The sequence below is a fragment of the Lissotriton vulgaris genome, chromosome 1_1 (genome assembly GCF_964263255.1).
Source record: "Lissotriton vulgaris chromosome 1_1, aLisVul1.2, whole genome shotgun sequence".
NCBI classification, from domain to species: Eukaryota; Metazoa; Chordata; class Amphibia; order Caudata; family Salamandridae; genus Lissotriton; species Lissotriton vulgaris.
Window position 1 is genome coordinate 498,338,422 of NC_141685.1, and position 20,114 is coordinate 498,358,535.

The window sequence follows — 20,114 nt, forward strand, 5'->3', positions numbered from 1 at the left end:
CCCACAAATGGTTGAATGGTTAAAAGCTATTGATGCGGTCAATGGGAACCTCACCCTGGCCGACTCTGTTAAATCATTAGGCATCACGTTAGACTCAAAACTGAACAAATTCAAATGCATTAAGACCTCGGCTAAGAGCACCTTCCTCAACCTGAAGCTACTGAACAAAATAAAACCTTTCATTCCGCCCAAAGATCTCAAACAAGCCACCCAATCATTGGTGCTGTCAAGATTGGACTATGGAAACGCAGTCCTCGCAGGAATAGCTAAAACTCATCTTGCTTCTCTGAAATCAACTCTCAACGCTGCTGCCAGAATGGTCACAGGATTAAAGAAATTTGATCACATCTCACCTACACTCAAAGAACTCAAGAGGCTACCGATAGAATTGCGGGCAAACTTCAGAACAGCCTGCCTCACTCACAAAGCCCTACACACCCGCAAACCCAAATATCTGGCTGCCAAACTCAAAAAAGCAGGTCAGAACAGGACCCTCAGAAGCTCTAACACCCTACTACTCATCCCGCTGAAATCTTGAAAACAAAAAACTGCGGCCAGGTCCTTCGCCGGAAATGCACCCAAAATCCGGAACTCTATTCACTCCCACATCAGAACTATTGCCTCCTTCACTAAATTCAAAAGTCAGCTCAAAATCTCATTCATCAATCGATCCCTAGCGATCAGATAGGAGCAGTCGGAGTGCTGAAGTAGACACCTCACTCCTCTCCGATGCTGTGTCAACAAGACCCCGAAAGGGAACCCATCATCTTTGACATTATTAATATTCTTATTCGGATCTTCTCGCTTTATTGTATTATGTTTTGCTCTGTTTTGTTCTGCTCTCTAACTGATATGAAGCACTCCAATACTCTCCAGTCAGGTTAGCGATATATAAATCTTCTAAGATAAATTAAAAAAATTAAAAATGAATAAATAAGAGTACATCTACTACCTAAAGCCAGTATGGTAAATGCCAACCAATGTTGGAATATAAGAAGACTCTAATTTAGAAGCATCAGATAAAATAAATAAGTCAATTGAAAACATAATGGAAAGGTCCTTGCACTACAACTACCAGCATTCAATAGTGAGGCACTATGTGTGATTTACTACTCAGGCCTGAATAAGTTTGAAAGCCTTTGCAATGAGAAGCGTATGAGACTGAAACAAGCAGATACCAGGGAGCAATGTCATCCTGACAAAATAAGTAAGTCTAAAAGCCTCCAAATCCACTCTTGGCATTGCAGAAGGATAACAATATGAGCAATGCAGTTTATTAAAAGAATCTAAAGTTTTGTAATCAATAGATAGCATGAAAAACGAGTTTGGTATCAAAACGCTCACCTTAAAAAGAAACAATGTCAGGTCGTTTTAAAATCTAAATCGACATTACCGAAGTTTGATACATACTTGTTAAACAAACATGAGTGTTATTATAATGACTAATCCATCTGTGCAGCTACGGGAATTATGAAAGACAAGAAATGTTGGCTAAACAAGAGCACCCATTCATGTCTAAACACTAGAAGGCAGATTTACAAACCCCTTGCGACACTTTTGCGTGAGATCTTTTCCCATGTTAAAGGTGACGCAAAAGTGGCGCAAGGGGTTTGTAAATCTGCCCCTGGATTTTTCCTAAATGTGTTCCTGGTTATAAACAAAATTTAATACAGGTCCTTTGCTTCTAAATTCGGTCAACACTGTATGATAAAAAGTATTAAGTCTAGTAAATAATGAAACTGGAGCTGAATTTTTTTTTTTAAATATGAATTGAACTACAAGCACGACACACACTACTTCGAAAAGAATGTATGCACAATGATTAAGAAGCAGTTCCAGCTCTGAACAACAGCTCTGCTGAATTATGTTTTCAAATTATTAACCGAAACGCTTTGCTAGATAATGAGTGGCAAACGGCAAGCTTCAATAAAATCTATACTGTGTTTGTATGGAAAACACCTTTCAAACACAGGAATATACTGAATATGTGAGCCTGAAGAAATTATAAAAACGGTTTATACAATTTCCTGTTACAAAAAGTGCATCAGAAAAATGTGAGCTCAGTATAAACAGCTTTGCTTCACTAACAATGCCTCCTAATCCAAAGAGAATGAGGTAACCTAGAAGAGCAAAGTGTTTGAAGTTAAAATAGCAAAAACTGAATAATAGAGAGAAGTGTATTAAAATGTATGCATTTATTATTTCACTGCATTTAGCCAGTCAGGGTCTTGAGGAGAACCAGAAAGAAATAAAAGCTTTTTAAGACAACAGACATACTTGAGGAGTGTCATATTTGGACAAAAAACGTACCCCAGACATCTAAGAAGAAACTTCAAAATCGATAAGGTCCATTGTAACAAATTTATCTAGAAACCCCAAGAGACACCAATGGCAAGAGGGCCGGTGCATAAATAATTGTAGCGATGGTGAACCTCTGCTTTTTTGTAATTTATAAGACTGGTCATCCAATCACGATTTGATTTTTATTTGTGTGTGTTTATTAAATCATGGTATACCTTTTCTTAAAACAATGTATGGTATCATAGAGTGCCATTTGTGTGCAGGCAAGGCACAGCCTTTAGATTTTCAAGTGGGGCGATGCCCATCTCTGCCTCTCCATCCTGCCAGTGATGGCCCATCCAGGCACACCTATTCCCTCAATTGAGTGGCTGTTCAGGAAGAATATACAAAGTCCAACTGCAAACTACACCCAGTCATCTTACCCAGGAACAGGCTGCAGGCACCAAATAGTTAGAACTGAAAAATTATAACTTTCTAAAAGAATATATAATGAAGTACCCAAGGTGGAATTATTAAAAAACGAATCTAAATTCGAGGACATGTAAATGAATTGTCTTGACCTGTGGCTTTATTTCCAATTATTTGATTTTTCAAGCATTTTTTTTAAAACATACACTTAAACATGTCCATTGGACAACATTTAGGTAAGCATAGTATCATAGCCTTGGAGGTCAAGGTAGTGGGCTCTACCGACCATTAAAGGCCCGAGCTGCAGGCGAGTCCCTTTAACAAGGGAGTGAGCCTTTAATGGCAGGTAGAGCCCGCTACAGAGGGCTCTATGGCTAGTAGAACATTACTCCACTAGAGGGCAGAATGTTTAAATTTGTAAAAAAGAAAATCCTCTCAGAGCCTAAGGGGGTTTAAATTCCCTAGGGCTCTGTGAGGCCTTTATTTACATCAACAGCTGTGAAATAAAAAAAACTTTGGAATGTTGCTCTCTGGGCTTCTACCAGCCATTGGAAGCCTGAAGCACTCCATTGTCTTCAATGGAGCACTCAAAATTCTAATGTTTTAATACACTCTACATTAGTGTACATTGCTTAAAGAATACTTATACTGTGATTGCATAAACACAAAAATAAATTTGAAATTGTGCTTGGATGACCAGTCTTATAATGTACAAAAAAGTAGAGGTTCACAATTGCTACTATAATTTATGAAACTACAGAAATCTGAAAAGGAGCGCATGCAATCACTGACATACTTTTTTATAGAAGTGTTCTAAATCTAAACTTGTGACAGATTGATACCGGGACAATAAATGAATAAGAATAGGGGTGTCCCCCAAGGGTCAGTACTCTCCCCTCAACTCTTCAACATTTACATGGAACACCTCACCAACTTACTCAGAAAAGCTAACATTCCCTTCCACCTATACGCTGATGAAACTCAAATTTACCTGGGAATCTCCTCTGTTAAAGACATTCAAAGACTCAATGACATACTGAGGAAAGTGCAACTTTGGCTGTCAAGTAACCACTTAAAACTGAATCTGGACAAAATTGAACTACTTCTCATATCGAACAAAGAAGAGGACCCACAAATGGTTGAATGGTTAAAAGCTATTGATGCGGTCAATGGGAACCTCACCCTGGCCGACTCTGTTAAATCATTAGGCATCACGTTAGACTCAAAACTGAACAAATTCAAATGCATTAAGACCTCGGCTAAGAGCACCTTCCTCAACCTGAAGCTACTGAACAAAATAAAACCTTTCATTCCGCCCAAAGATCTCAAACAAGCCACCCAATCATTGGTGCTGTCAAGATTGGACTATGGAAACGCAGTCCTCGCAGGAATAGCTAAAACTCATCTTGCTTCTCTGAAATCAACTCTCAACGCTGCTGCCAGAATGGTCACAGGATTAAAGAAATTTGATCACATCTCACCTACACTCAAAGAACTCAAGAGGCTACCGATAGAATTGCGGGCAAACTTCAGAACAGCCTGCCTCACTCACAAAGCCCTACACACCCGCAAACCCAAATATCTGGCTGCCAAACTCAAAAAAGCAGGTCAGAACAGGACCCTCAGAAGCTCTAACACCCTACTACTCATCCCGCTGAAATCTTGAAAACAAAAAACTGCGGCCAGGTCCTTCGCCGGAAATGCGCCCAAAATCCGGAACTCTATTCACTCCCACATCAGAACTATTGCCTCCTTCACTAAATTCAAAAGTCAGCTCAAAATCTCATTCATCAATCGATCCCTAGCGATCAGATAGGAGCAGTCGGAGTGCTGAAGTAGACACCTCACTCCTCTCCGATGCTGTGTCAACAAGACCCCGAAAGGGAACCCATCATCTTTGACATTATTAATATTCTTATTCGGATCTTCTCGCTTTATTGTATTATGTTTTGCTCTGTTTTGTTCTGCTCTCTAACTGATATGAAGCACTCCAATACTCTCCAGTCAGGTTAGCGATATATAAATCTTCTAAGATAAATTAAAAAAATTAAAAATGAATAAATAAGAGTACATCTACTACCTAAAGCCAGTATGGTAAATGCCAACCAATGTTGGAATATAAGAAGACTCTAATTTAGAAGCATCAGATAAAATAAATAAGTCAATTGAAAACATAATGGAAAGGTCCTTGCACTACAACTACCAGCATTCAATAGTGAGGCACTATGTGTGATTTACTACTCAGGCCTGAATAAGTTTGAAAGCCTTTGCAATGAGAAGCGTATGAGACTGAAACAAGCAGATACCAGGGAGCAATGTCATCCTGACAAAATAAGTAAGTCTAAAAGCCTCCAAATCCACTCTTGGCATTGCAGAAGGATAACAATATGAGCAATGCAGTTTATTAAAAGAATCTAAAGTTTTGTAATCAATAGATAGCATGAAAAACGAGTTTGGTATCAAAACGCTCACCTTAAAAAGAAACAATGTCAGGTCGTTTTAAAATCTAAATCGACATTACCGAAGTTTGATACATACTTGTTAAACAAACATGAGTGTTATTATAATGACTAATCCATCTGTGCAGCTACGGGAATTATGAAAGACAAGAAATGTTGGCTAAACAAGAGCACCCATTCATGTCTAAACACTAGAAGGCAGATTTACAAACCCCTTGCGACACTTTTGCGTGAGATCTTTTCCCATGTTAAAGGTGACGCAAAAGTGGCGCAAGGGGTTTGTAAATCTGCCCCTGGATTTTTCCTAAATGTGTTCCTGGTTATAAACAAAATTTAAAACAGGTCCTTTGCTTCTAAATTCGGTCAACACTGTATGATAAAAAGTATTAAGTCTAGTAAATAATGAAACTGGAGCTGAATTATTTTTTTTAAATATGAATTGAACTACAAGCACGACACACACTACTTCGAAAAGAATGTATGCACAATGATTAAGAAGCAGTTCCAGCTCTGAACAACAGCTCTGCTGAATTATGTTTTCAAATTATTAACCGAAACGCTTTGCTAGATAATGAGTGGCAAACGGCAAGCTTCAATAAAATCTATACTGTGTTTGTATGGAAAACACCTTTCAAACACAGGAATATACTGAATATGTGAGCCTGAAGAAATTATAAAAACGGTTTATACAATTTCCTGTTACAAAAAGTGCATCAGAAAAATGTGAGCTCAGTATAAACAGCTTTGCTTCACTAACAATGCCTCCTAATCCAAAGAGAATGAGGTAACCTAGAAGAGCAAAGTGTTTGAAGTTAAAATAGCAAAAACTGAATAATAGAGAGAAGTGTATTAAAATGTATGCATTTATTATTTCACTGCATTTAGCCAGTCAGGGTCTTGAGGAGAACCAGAAAGAAATAAAAGCTTTTTAAGACAACAGACATACTTGAGGAGTGTCATATTTGGACAAAAAACGTACCCCAGATATCTAAGAAGAAACTTCAAAATCGATAAGGTCCATTGTAACAAATTTATCTAGAAACCCCAAGAGACACCAATGGCAAGAGGGCCGGTGCATAAATAATTGTAGCGATGGTGAACCTCTGCTTTTTTGTAATTTATAAGACTGGTCATCCAATCACGATTTGATTTTTATTTGTGTGTGTTTATTAAATCATGGTATACCTTTTCTTAAAACAATGTATGGTATCATAGAGTGCCATTTGTGTGCAGGCAAGGCACAGCCTTTAGATTTTCAAGTGGGGCGATGCCCATCTCTGCCTCTCCATCCTGCCAGTGATGGCCCATCCAGGCACACCTATTCCCTCAATTGAGTGGCTGTTCAGGAAGAATATACAAAGTCCAACTGCAAACTACACCCAGTCATCTTACCCAGGAACAGGCTGCAGGCACCAAATAGTTAGAACTGAAAAATTATAACTTTCTAAAAGAATATATAATGAAGTACCCAAGGTGGAATTATTAAAAAACGAATCTAAATTCGAGGACATGTAAATGAATTGTCTTGACCTGTGGCTTTATTTCCAATTATTTGATTTTTCAAGCATTTTTTTTAAAACATACACTTAAACATGTCCATTGGACAACATTTAGGTAAGCATAGTATCATAGCCTTGGAGGTCAAGGTAGTGGGCTCTACCGACCATTAAAGGCCCGAGCTGCAGGCGAGTCCCTTTAACAAGGGAGTGAGCCTTTAATGGCAGGTAGAGCCCGCTACAGAGGGCTCTATGGCTAGTAGAACATTACTCCACTAGAGGGCAGAATGTTTAAATTTGTAAAAAAGAAAATCCTCTCAGAGCCTAAGGGGGTTTAAATTCCCTAGGGCTCTGTGAGGCCTTTATTTACATCAACAGCTGTGAAATAAAAAAAACTTTGGAATGTTGCTCTCTGGGCTTCTACCAGCCATTGGAAGCCTGGAGCACTCCATTGTCTTCAATGGAGCACTCAAAATTCTAATGTTTTAATACACTCTACATTAGTGTACATTGCTTAAAGAATACTTATACTGTGATTGCATAAACACAAAAATAAATTTGAAATTGTGCTTGGATGACCAGTCTTATAATGTACAAAAAAGTAGAGGTTCACAATTGCTACTATAATTTATGAAACTACAGAAATCTGAAAAGGAGCGCATGCAATCACTGACATACTTTTTTATAGAAGTGTTCTAAATCTAAACTTGTGACAGATTGATACCGGGACAATAAATGAATAAGAATAGGGGTGTCCCCCAAGGGTCAGTACTCTCCCCTCAACTCTTCAACATTTACATGGAACACCTCACCAACTTACTCAGAAAAGCTAACATTCCCTTCCACCTATACGCTGATGAAACTCAAATTTACCTGGGAATCTCCTCTGTTAAAGACATTCAAAGACTCAATGACATACTGAGGAAAGTGCAACTTTGGCTGTCAAGTAACCACTTAAAACTGAATCTGGACAAAATTGAACTACTTCTCATATCGAACAAAGAAGAGGACCCACAAATGGTTGAATGGTTAAAAGCTATTGATGCGGTCAATGGGAACCTCACCCTGGCCGACTCTGTTAAATCATTAGGCATCACGTTAGACTCAAAACTGAACAAATTCAAATGCATTAAGACCTCGGCTAAGAGCACCTTCCTCAACCTGAAGCTACTGAACAAAATAAAACCTTTCATTCCGCCCAAAGATCTCAAACAAGCCACCCAATCATTGGTGCTGTCAAGATTGGACTATGGAAACGCAGTCCTCGCAGGAATAGCTAAAACTCATCTTGCTTCTCTGAAATCAACTCTCAACGCTGCTGCCAGAATGGTCACAGGATTAAAGAAATTTGATCACATCTCACCTACACTCAAAGAACTCAAGAGGCTACCGATAGAATTGCGGGCAAACTTCAGAACAGCCTGCCTCACTCACAAAGCCCTACACACCCGCAAACCCAAATATCTGGCTGCCAAACTCAAAAAAGCAGGTCAGAACAGGACCCTCAGAAGCTCTAACACCCTACTACTCATCCCGCTGAAATCTTGAAAACAAAAAACTGCGGCCAGGTCCTTCGCCGGAAATGCGCCCAAAATCCGGAACTCTATTCACTCCCACATCAGAACTATTGCCTCCTTCACTAAATTCAAAAGTCAGCTCAAAATCTCATTCATCAATCGATCCCTAGCGATCAGATAGGAGCAGTCGGAGTGCTGAAGTAGACACCTCACTCCTCTCCGATGCTGTGTCAACAAGACCCCGAAAGGGAACCCATCATCTTTGACATTATTAATATTCTTATTCGGATCTTCTCGCTTTATTGTATTATGTTTTGCTCTGTTTTGTTCTGCTCTCTAACTGATATGAAGCACTCCAATACTCTCCAGTCAGGTTAGCGATATATAAATCTTCTAAGATAAATTAAAAAAATTAAAAATGAATAAATAAGAGTACATCTACTACCTAAAGCCAGTATGGTAAATGCCAACCAATGTTGGAATATAAGAAGACTCTAATTTAGAAGCATCAGATAAAATAAATAAGTCAATTGAAAACATAATGGAAAGGTCCTTGCACTACAACTACCAGCATTCAATAGTGAGGCACTATGTGTGATTTACTACTCAGGCCTGAATAAGTTTGAAAGCCTTTGCAATGAGAAGCGTATGAGACTGAAACAAGCAGATACCAGGGAGCAATGTCATCCTGACAAAATAAGTAAGTCTAAAAGCCTCCAAATCCACTCTTGGCATTGCAGAAGGATAACAATATGAGCAATGCAGTTTATTAAAAGAATCTAAAGTTTTGTAATCAATAGATAGCATGAAAAACGAGTTTGGTATCAAAACGCTCACCTTAAAAAGAAACAATGTCAGGTCGTTTTAAAATCTAAATCGACATTACCGAAGTTTGATACATACTTGTTAAACAAACATGAGTGTTATTATAATGACTAATCCATCTGTGCAGCTACGGGAATTATGAAAGACAAGAAATGTTGGCTAAACAAGAGCACCCATTCATGTCTAAACACTAGAAGGCAGATTTACAAACCCCTTGCGACACTTTTGCGTGAGATCTTTTCCCATGTTAAAGGTGACGCAAAAGTGGCGCAAGGGGTTTGTAAATCTGCCCCTGGATTTTTCCTAAATGTGTTCCTGGTTATAAACAAAATTTAAAACAGGTCCTTTGCTTCTAAATTCGGTCAACACTGTATGATAAAAAGTATTAAGTCTAGTAAATAATGAAACTGGAGCTGAATTATTTTTTTTAAATATGAATTGAACTACAAGCACGACACACACTACTTCGAAAAGAATGTATGCACAATGATTAAGAAGCAGTTCCAGCTCTGAACAACAGCTCTGCTGAATTATGTTTTCAAATTATTAACCGAAACGCTTTGCTAGATAATGAGTGGCAAACGGCAAGCTTCAATAAAATCTATACTGTGTTTGTATGGAAAACACCTTTCAAACACAGGAATATACTGAATATGTGAGCCTGAAGAAATTATAAAAACGGTTTATACAATTTCCTGTTACAAAAAGTGCATCAGAAAAATGTGAGCTCAGTATAAACAGCTTTGCTTCACTAACAATGCCTCCTAATCCAAAGAGAATGAGGTAACCTAGAAGAGCAAAGTGTTTGAAGTTAAAATAGCAAAAACTGAATAATAGAGAGAAGTGTATTAAAATGTATGCATTTATTATTTCACTGCATTTAGCCAGTCAGGGTCTTGAGGAGAACCAGAAAGAAATAAAAGCTTTTTAAGACAACAGACATACTTGAGGAGTGTCATATTTGGACAAAAAACGTACCCCAGACATCTAAGAAGAAACTTCAAAATCGATAAGGTCCATTGTAACAAATTTATCTAGAAACCCCAAGAGACACCAATGGCAAGAGGGCCGGTGCATAAATAATTGTAGCGATGGTGAACCTCTGCTTTTTTGTAATTTATAAGACTGGTCATCCAATCACGATTTGATTTTTATTTGTGTGTGTTTATTAAATCATGGTATACCTTTTCTTAAAACAATGTATGGTATCATAGAGTGCCATTTGTGTGCAGGCAAGGCACAGCCTTTAGATTTTCAAGTGGGGCGATGCCCATCTCTGCCTCTCCATCCTGCCAGTGATGGCCCATCCAGGCACACCTATTCCCTCAATTGAGTGGCTGTTCAGGAAGAATATACAAAGTCCAACTGCAAACTACACCCAGTCATCTTACCCAGGAACAGGCTGCAGGCACCAAATAGTTAGAACTGAAAAATTATAACTTTCTAAAAGAATATATAATGAAGTACCCAAGGTGGAATTATTAAAAAACGAATCTAAATTCGAGGACATGTAAATGAATTGTCTTGACCTGTGGCTTTATTTCCAATTATTTGATTTTTCAAGCATTTTTTTTAAAACATACACTTAAACATGTCCATTGGACAACATTTAGGTAAGCATAGTATCATAGCCTTGGAGGTCAAGGTAGTGGGCTCTACCGACCATTAAAGGCCCGAGCTGCAGGCGAGTCCCTTTAACAAGGGAGTGAGCCTTTAATGGCATGTAGAGCCCGCTACAGAGGGCTCTATGGCTAGTAGAACATTACTCCACTAGAGGGCAGAATGTTTAAATTTGTAAAAAAGAAAATCCTCTCAGAGCCTAAGGGGGTTTAAATTCCCTAGGGCTCTGTGAGGCCTTTATTTACATCAACAGCTGTGAAATAAAAAAAACTTTGGAATGTTGCTCTCTGGGCTTCTACCAGCCATTGGAAGCCTGGAGCACTCCATTGTCTTCAATGGAGCACTCAAAATTCTAATGTTTTAATACACTCTACATTAGTGTACATTGCTTAAAGAATACTTATACCGTGATTGCATAAACACAAAAATAAATTTGAAATTGTGCTTGGATGACCAGTCTTATAATGTACAAAAAAGTAGAGGTTCACAATTGCTACTATAAATTATGAAACTACAGAAATCTGAAAAGGAGCGCATGCAATCACTGACATACTTTTTTATAGAAGTGTTCTAAATCTAAACTTGTGACAGATTGATACCGGGACAATAAATGAATAAGAATAGGGGTGTCCCCCAAGGGTCAGTACTCTCCCCTCAACTCTTCAACATTTACATGGAACACCTCACCAACTTACTCAGAAAAGCTAACATTCCCTTGCACCTATACGCTGATGAAACTCAAATTTACCTGGGAATCTCCTCTGTTAAAGACATTCAAAGACTCAATGACATACTGAGGAAAGTGCAACTTTGGCTGTCAAGTAACCACTTAAAACTGAATCTGGACAAAATTGAACTACTTCTCATATCGAACAAAGAAGAGGACCCACAAATGGTTGAATGGTTAAAAGCTATTGATGCGGTCAATGGGAACCTCACCCTGGCCGACTCTGTTAAATCATTAGGCATCACGTTAGACTCAAAACTGAACAAATTCAAATGCATTAAGACCTCGGCTAAGAGCACCTTCCTCAACCTGAAGCTACTGAACAAAATAAAACCTTTCATTCCGCCCAAAGATCTCAAACAAGCCACCCAATCATTGGTGCTGTCAAGATTGGACTATGGAAACGCAGTCCTCGCAGGAATAGCTAAAACTCATCTTGCTTCTCTGAAATCAACTCTCAACGCTGCTGCCAGAATGGTCACAGGATTAAAGAAATTTGATCACATCTCACCTACACTCAAAGAACTCAAGAGGCCACCGATAGAATTGCGGGCAAACTTCAGAACAGCCTGCCTCACTCACAAAGCCCTACACACCCGCAAACCCAAATATCTGGCTGCCAAACTCAAAAAAGCAGGTCAGAACAGGAACCTCAGAAGCTCTAACACCCTACTACTCATCCCGCTGAAATCTTGAAAACAAAAAACTGCGGCCAGGTCCTTCGCCGGAAATGCGCCCAAAATCTGGACCTCTATTCACTCCCACATCAGAAATATTGCCTCCTTCACTAAATTCAAAAGTCAGCTCAAAATCTCATTCATCAATCGATCCCTAGCGATCAGATAGGAGCAGTCGGAGTGCTGAAGTAGACACCTCACTCCTCTCCGATGCTGTGTCAACAAGACCCCGAAAGGGAACCCATCATCTTTGACATTATTAATATTCTTATTCGGATCTTCTCACTTTATTGTATTACTAGCAGCCTGTCCCGACGTTGTCCGGGAGCAATTAGGCTTCAGGGCCCCCGCCCACCCCGACGTTGTCCGTGGGTCCCCCCGAGCCTTCCTCCATATATTGCAGTATTATACCTCTATGTTTACTTTGTATGCTTTTGTAACCTGCACACGTCCATTTTTCCTCCTATACCTCTATGTTTACTTTCAACGCTTTTGTAACCTGCACACGTAACTTTTTCTTCCTGTAATGCACCGTTTGGCTCACTTTTGTAATGCTCCGTTTGCTTCCTCTTGCTCACGATTGTCATTTTTTGCTTCATTTTTCCGCCGCTCACCGTTCCTCCCCGCCTGTCGGCCGCTCCTCACTGCCTGTTCGCCGCTCCTCGCCGGTCCATGTCCGCCGGTTCTCCTCGTGCTCCTGGACGCCGCTCCTCCCTGCGCTCCTCACGCAGCACGCACGTCTAGGCCGGCGCTTCTTCCAAGGGACTACTTTTTTTTCCGGTACATTTTTTAAATAACGTATATTTATTAAGTTTATATAGCCTATGTCCATCTGCACACCCTGACGATTACAACGATGTATCGGTGTGTGGATTGGCGCTGTGGTTCCCGAGTTTACCCGCCTCAAAGGTTCAAAGTTCTTCCTTTATAATAGTAGTATATATATATATAACTATATATATATATATAGATAGATAGATAGATAGATATATATAGATATATATACATATATATATATATGTATATATATATCTATATATATATTTATATATAGATAGATATATATACATATATATATATATATTATCACAGGATCTCCCCGGTCCCGGGGAGGAATGGAGTCGCTGAAAGACGGCACTGACACGCTGTTTTTCAATGAAGGTGATTTATTTCATCAATCCGTGTGGGGGATTTTACAACAAAAAGAAACCAACGCGTTTCGACAGCGTCCGCTGTCTTGATCACGGACCGTGATCAAGACAGCGGACGCTGTCGAAACGCGTTGGTTTCTTTTTGTTGTAAAATCCCCGACACGGATTGATGAAATAAATCACCTTCATTGAAAAACTGCGTGTCAGTGCCGTCTTTCAGCGACTCCATTCCTCCCCGGGATCGGGGAGATCCTGTGATAATTTACAGCGGTTGGCTCAACCGCAGGAGAAACGCGACCGAGAACCAAGGAGCGCCTAGCGAAGGGAAAGCGAGCCAAGCAGTGGAATATATATATATATATGTATATATATCTATCTATATATATATATATATATACCTATATATATGTGTATATATATATATCTATATATATATATATATTTCAAAGCAGAGAGCTGGCCTTTATTGCGATCACCAGTGTAGTTGCTGCTATAGAACTCTACAGGGACCTCTGGGGACAGCCTGCGGTACTGTGTCCGTGCAGCCCTATTCAGACTCTACAGGGACCTCTGGGGACTGCCAGTGGTACTGCACCTCTTCCTGCTCCTCCAGAGATATTTAGTAAATTGTTCCTCGGCCTCGAAGGGGGGCGCTAGAGGGCGCACTGCGGAATGGCTGGCTAGCTTGTCAGCTCCGCCGGACGGTCGCGTAACTAGCGGCCTTTAACCCCTTGTAACTCCACAAAATTAAGCGGAGATGGCAGTTATGGACATCGGAAGGTGAGGCCATCGTCCCGAGTAACCGCAATAGGGCGATCTGTGCGGTGTAAGGGAGAATTAACCGAAAACCCAGACCCCGGGCTGCGACATCACCAAAATGGCCGCTCCGGACACCTGGCGGATCGGTGCCTACCGAGGCTCCAGAGGCAGTGCAACGAAGGTGCACACCCAGCGCCACCTGATGCGTGGCCTCTGACCACCAGCGCGACAACGGCGAAGCTTGAGAAGGCCCCCTGGACACAGCGCCACAACAGACAAGTGTGCGTTCCACCACAGGCAAGATGGCGGCGCCCGTGAAACGCATCAGACTGGAGGCGGTGGCGCCGGACGACAACTCAAAGTAAGCAACCTGCGCGGGGCGCGACTGTGACCGGCGATAAAGGGAGGCTCCCGGCGCTGTCCTAAGCACATACCTTGCATCGGCGCTATCAGCGGGACCACACAGGGGGAATCAACCTCGGAGGTGAGCGGACTGCCCAAGCAATACGCGGGGCGCCTGTGATCTATGCACAGCAGCACATGAATTTCGACACAGCACGGGCTCCACCGCCCACGCAGGGTCTGCCCCCCCACACACAGCGGGTTGTGTAGCTGCGAAATACCGCCCTTGTAGTGCCTCAACAGCCAGGACAGCGAAACCGCCTCCAAAGAGCGACAGAGGTGTCTGGGTTGGGCGCCAAATTTCATCCAGGCGCTAGATGACCACCAGATCGACCAGAGGGGGGGCGGCAGTGTCAGCGCCACGTGCTATCTCCGCAGCCAGCGCAACATCGGGCTACAGCCCAAAATTACCTGAACTGCACCCGTCCAAACAGCACCCTGAAATGGGGAAACCTGACCGGAATCAAACCAAGCTCCAGTTTGAAAAGCGGATCCAGGGCAAGAGTAACGCGACGGACCTGGAGGTGGAAGGGAGCCAGGACTCAACGGAGGGGGCAGGCATGGAGTCAGTTCTGCGAGCAATACAGCAAAGTTTGCAGGAAATGCACGGAAAACTCGACAACGTGGTGCAAAGAGTCGACAACATGGCGGCGAAAATCGAACAACATGACGGACGCCTCACGGAGGCGGAACAGCGGATCTCAAAGCTGGAAGATGACCAGAGAACCACAACCAAGACCTGTGATGGCCTGGAGAAGACAGTAGAACACCTGAGAGCGAGGGTTGAGGACCAGGAAGCCAGGTCCAGGCGGAACAACGTGCGGATTTCGGGCCTGCCGGAATCCACAAACACAGGGAAGATGGAGACCTATATAGAGACCCTGCTGAAAGAAATCTTTGGTGCCGACAAACTATCATCTGTGTTCCTGGTGGAACGAGCGCATCGATCGCTGGCGCCTGTGCCGAAACCCGGAGCTACCCCGCGCATGATTATTGCCCGCATGCTAAATTACAGGGACAGAGACACGGTCCTAAGGCTGGCACGAGAAATGGGGAAAATAACACACCAGGGGAACACGCTAGAGTTTTACCCAGACCACACTATGGCGGTGCAACTGGCCAGGAAGGAATTCGCTCCTGTCAAAAAGAAGCTCAGGGAACTTGGACTGGAGTACGCCATGCTATATCCGGCGAAGCTAAAAGTCATAACTGGCGGGAAACCAGTCATACTACAAACGGTGCAGGCAGCACAGGACTTTGTCAAACAACAAGGCAAGAGGAGAAAACAGCACGACAGAACGGAACCAACCAGTGACGTGGAATGAACGTGGAAGGACGTTAACCAGCAAGATGTCATTAAGGACTTCGCCAATGCATAGCGACTGACTAAAAACAGTTTGGCCTGCAGACATTCGCATGGACCATAGTGGCCACATTGGTGGCGCAGGTCGTGAGAGGTTGGCATTTGCGGACATACAGTAAGTGTGGCCCCGATGGCTGCAGGAGCCGAGGGAGTGGCACGTCAACTGTGAGTATGCGAACCGACATTATTGATATGGAGGGTCGGGGTGGCCGGCTGCCAGGATGTGGGGCCGCGAACAAGTAGCCATGAACATAGCCGACCTGGTGGCACAACGGATCCCCATACAGGGGACATAACACGCAGTATGCGGCACGGCCCATGTACACGCCGGAACTGGAGTCATGGGGGAGTCTGGACCCATTGTGATGTATCACTGTAGGGATGTCATTATGATTAGTGGGAGGCGGGGGGTTGGGGGATGTCGCAATCACGCTATACTCTAACACACGATTACGACCGTCCACATCCACTACGTGGGTGGAGATGTGCGAACCTGGTGACACCCCCAGGCGGGTGTACCCCGAACTCTGTTGGACATATAAGTTACTGTTTACGTTAAAGTTAAAGTTAACTCAGGGATGGCTTTGGCACAGTTTGGGCGCTGAAGTGGGTGGGGGGAGGGGGGGGGGATCAGAAGCTAACCGACTGCAACCTCTGTATCTAAGAAGCATGGCGAACTCCTTGGGGCTATGCTGGAATGTACTTAATGTTTGCAAGCAGCGAAAAATGTTGTCAAATCTGCGAGAGGCACACCATGGCACCACACATGCAGGTTATGGCATGATGTCTGACCAACTGAAGTGTGCAAATCATCACCACACACACGCTCATGTCACGTAGTAACGCGCTGAAATTTCTAACGTGGAATATTAGGGGCCTAGGAAACCCGAGGAAGATCAGACGACTATTTGCATATTTTGATAGAATGCACATTAACATTGTTTTCTTGCAGGAAACGCACCTAGACCGAAACGGCACTTCCGCGCTGGGGGACAGGTGGGCTGAGACCGTGGTTCACTCTAACTACTCCACGTACTCACGGGGAGTGTGCATATTGATCAGGAGGGGTACGGGCTTTGAAGTCACAGATGTACATAGAGACGCAGAAGGGCGGAGCGTTATGCTAGCGGGCAGACTTAGGAGACAGCAGATTTTATTGGTGAACACTTATGGCCCAAATATAGATGACCCGGGGTTTTACAGCAAGGTCTGGCACAACATTGCTAACATGCAGGCACCGCAGGTACTGTGGGGTGGTGATTTTAATGTTACACTGCAGGACACTCTAGACAGAGCAGCTCACACCTTAGAACAACATGGAAATGCCAGAGCTATGGTGAAAGAGGTGATGGAGGACATAGAGTTGGTAGATCTATGGCGGGTTCGCAACCCAGGAGTGGCAGCAGCGACGCACATAAACGCAGCAAACAACAGTTGGTCCAGGTTAGACTACTGGTTGGGCACACAAGCAATACTCCCATGGGTTGTGGATATCACACACTTGCCACGTACGCTATCAGACCACAGTCCGGTACTTTTGGAAGTTAACATCCCACACTACGACCCACCACCCTTCACCTGGCGATTTAACGCAGCCTCATTGAAAGACCCAGTATACGCATCCACCATACACAAGGCGATAGGGGAATACTTCGATCTAAACGGCCCGACCACGGAAGACCCAGGTCTGCTGTGGGAGGCCTTCAAGGCTAATATCCGGGGAGTCTGCCTCAGTACGGCCTCGGGCATCCTAAAGGATATCAGACGCCAATTGCACACAAGGGAACAGGCCATTCAAACGCTAGAACAATCCTACACACAGACGGGAGACACCAAGCTACTAGGGGATATCCAGTCGCTATTGACGGAACATGCTAAATTTGCAACGGACGAACTTAACTACGTCACTAAACGAGCCACGGCGAGAAGGTATGGAGAGGGGGGTAGACCCGGCAGGGAGCTGGCCGCAAAGATATGCGCAGGCAAAACACCACATACTGTCACATCCATAACCACTAGCACCGGGGAGTTGGTCACAGACACTAAGGGTATATTGCGAGCTTTCATGGGCACATATGGCACACTATACGAGGCACGCCCCTCGCCGTCCCCACCTGACTTACTGGAATACATGGAAGACATCGAAATGGCGTGGTTAGCAGATGGGCATAGAAAATACCTAGAACGCCCCATAACGGTAGAGGAAGTCACGGACACCATCAGGCGCCTACCAAACAACAAAGCACCGGGTCCTGATGGCTTTGTAGCGGAATTCTATAAGACATACGTAGACCTCCTTGCGCCGCACTTAGTGCGAATGTACGGGATGGCACATGAGGCCCAGAAATTGCCAGCTTCACTAAGGGAAGCCCTGCTTATCACGCTACTAAAACCGGGCAAAGACGCTACTAAATGCGACTCCTACCGTCCGTTATCTTTGTTAAATGTGGATACCAAAATCATAGCGAGTCTGCTGGCAGACAGGCTGAAGCCACTCATGCCTCTCTTGATTAGACCCGACCAGTCAGGATTCATTCCTGACAGGGCCACCACACACAACACCCGGACGCTGTTCGCATTGGCACATTATCTAGCACCGGAAACGAAAGCTGTGGCAGTGCTCCTAGACGCTGCTAAGGCATTCGACACGATAGGCTGGCCCTTTATACACGCGGTGCTGGCGCGCATGGGGTTCCCCTGGATATTCCGAGGGTGGATAGCGATGCTCTACACAGACTTGACGGCACGCATCAGAGTGAATCGATACATATCAGAACCCATACAAATCTGCAGAGGTACCAGACAGGGGTGCCCACTCTCACCGATGCTTTTCGCTCTAGTGCTAGAACCATTAGCCTGCAAAATCCGACAACACTACCACCACTCAGCGATTCAAATGCCCTCCCGACCCATACACATCTCATTGTATGCAGATGACATGGTGTTATATGTTAAACACCCGGAACAACACCTCAATCCCCTACTGAGGGAATATATAAAATTTGGTCACCAAGCAGGCCTACAGATAAACTGGGATAAATCTCTGGTGTTAGCACTAACTGACAGCACGAAACCAATCAAACTAGACTACCCATTGGAATGGCAAGACGAACCCACTAAATATTTGGGTGTATGGTTCCACAGAGACCCAGAGGTGGTCATTAGGACGAACTACGGGAGGACAATTGCAACCCTGGAGGATAAAATCAGGAAATGGAACAGACTGCCTCTCTCATTAGCAGACAGGGCAGCGATAATAAAAATGGTGCTCTTGCCGAAATTTCTTTATTTATTTAATAACATCCCAATAAAACCCCCCGCCACTGTCTTCCGCAATATCAAAACGCTAGTGCTTAATTTACTATGGGCGGGCAAGCAGGCGCGGATGGACCTGCGCACCATGACATTGCCATATGCCAGGGGGGGGTTCAGGGTACCAGACTTTTACCTCTATTACTTGTGCGCGCAAGCGCAATACGCACATTTTTGGTATCATGAAGTGCCCTTCCTGACTCATGTCGCGGTGGAGGCGGGCGACACGGACCCGATTCCATTGGCAAATATACTCACACACAAACGTACCAGACTACACGAGCGGGATATTAATACAGTCAACGCGACCACTGAGGCTTGGCGGCTAATAGGCAGGGAAGCAAGTTGCCTGCCACTGTACGCGCCCGCGCTCCCACTAGCACATCACCCAGCCCTCTCGGTGACACAGGAAAGGGTTGGCATGGATCTACTCAGGCAGGCCGGAATAGACACAATAGGGGACCTATACAAAGATGGAGAATTCCAGACACTAGATAAATTGCAGTACATCGTAAACCCATCTCCGCTGTTCACTTTCAACTTCTACAGGCTGCAGCGAGCAATACGAGAACACTACCCAACATATCCAGAGGAGCCAACAACCCTGGTGCCCCTACAACTGCTCTTGACTACGCCCAAAGCATCACACATGGTGTCCAAACTGTATGCGAGTACACAAGGGGCGGTGGGACACACTACACAAAAGGCCAGGGAAAGATGGAGTGCAGGGCTAGCAGAACCCCTGACAGAGGTGGAATGGGACACCGCATGCATGCTTACGGGTATGCTGACACCCAACGGGAATTTGAAAATTATACACTACAAATACTTACACCAGGTCTACCACACCCCCCAGAGGCTGCACAAGCATGGCCTGCGGGAGGATTCCAACTGCTGCCGGTGTAGACAAGCAGATGCGGACTTCATGCATCTAGCATGGCACTGCAGAAAGGTGGCGGGATATTGGGAACAAGTCATGCAGGTTTTGAATGAAATGTTGGGGGTTAACATGCCGTGCGAAGCAAAAATTTGTTTATTGGGCATAACTCCGAACCTGAGAGCCCTGAGGCGTAAATTCTGTGCTGTTGCCCTCCTGT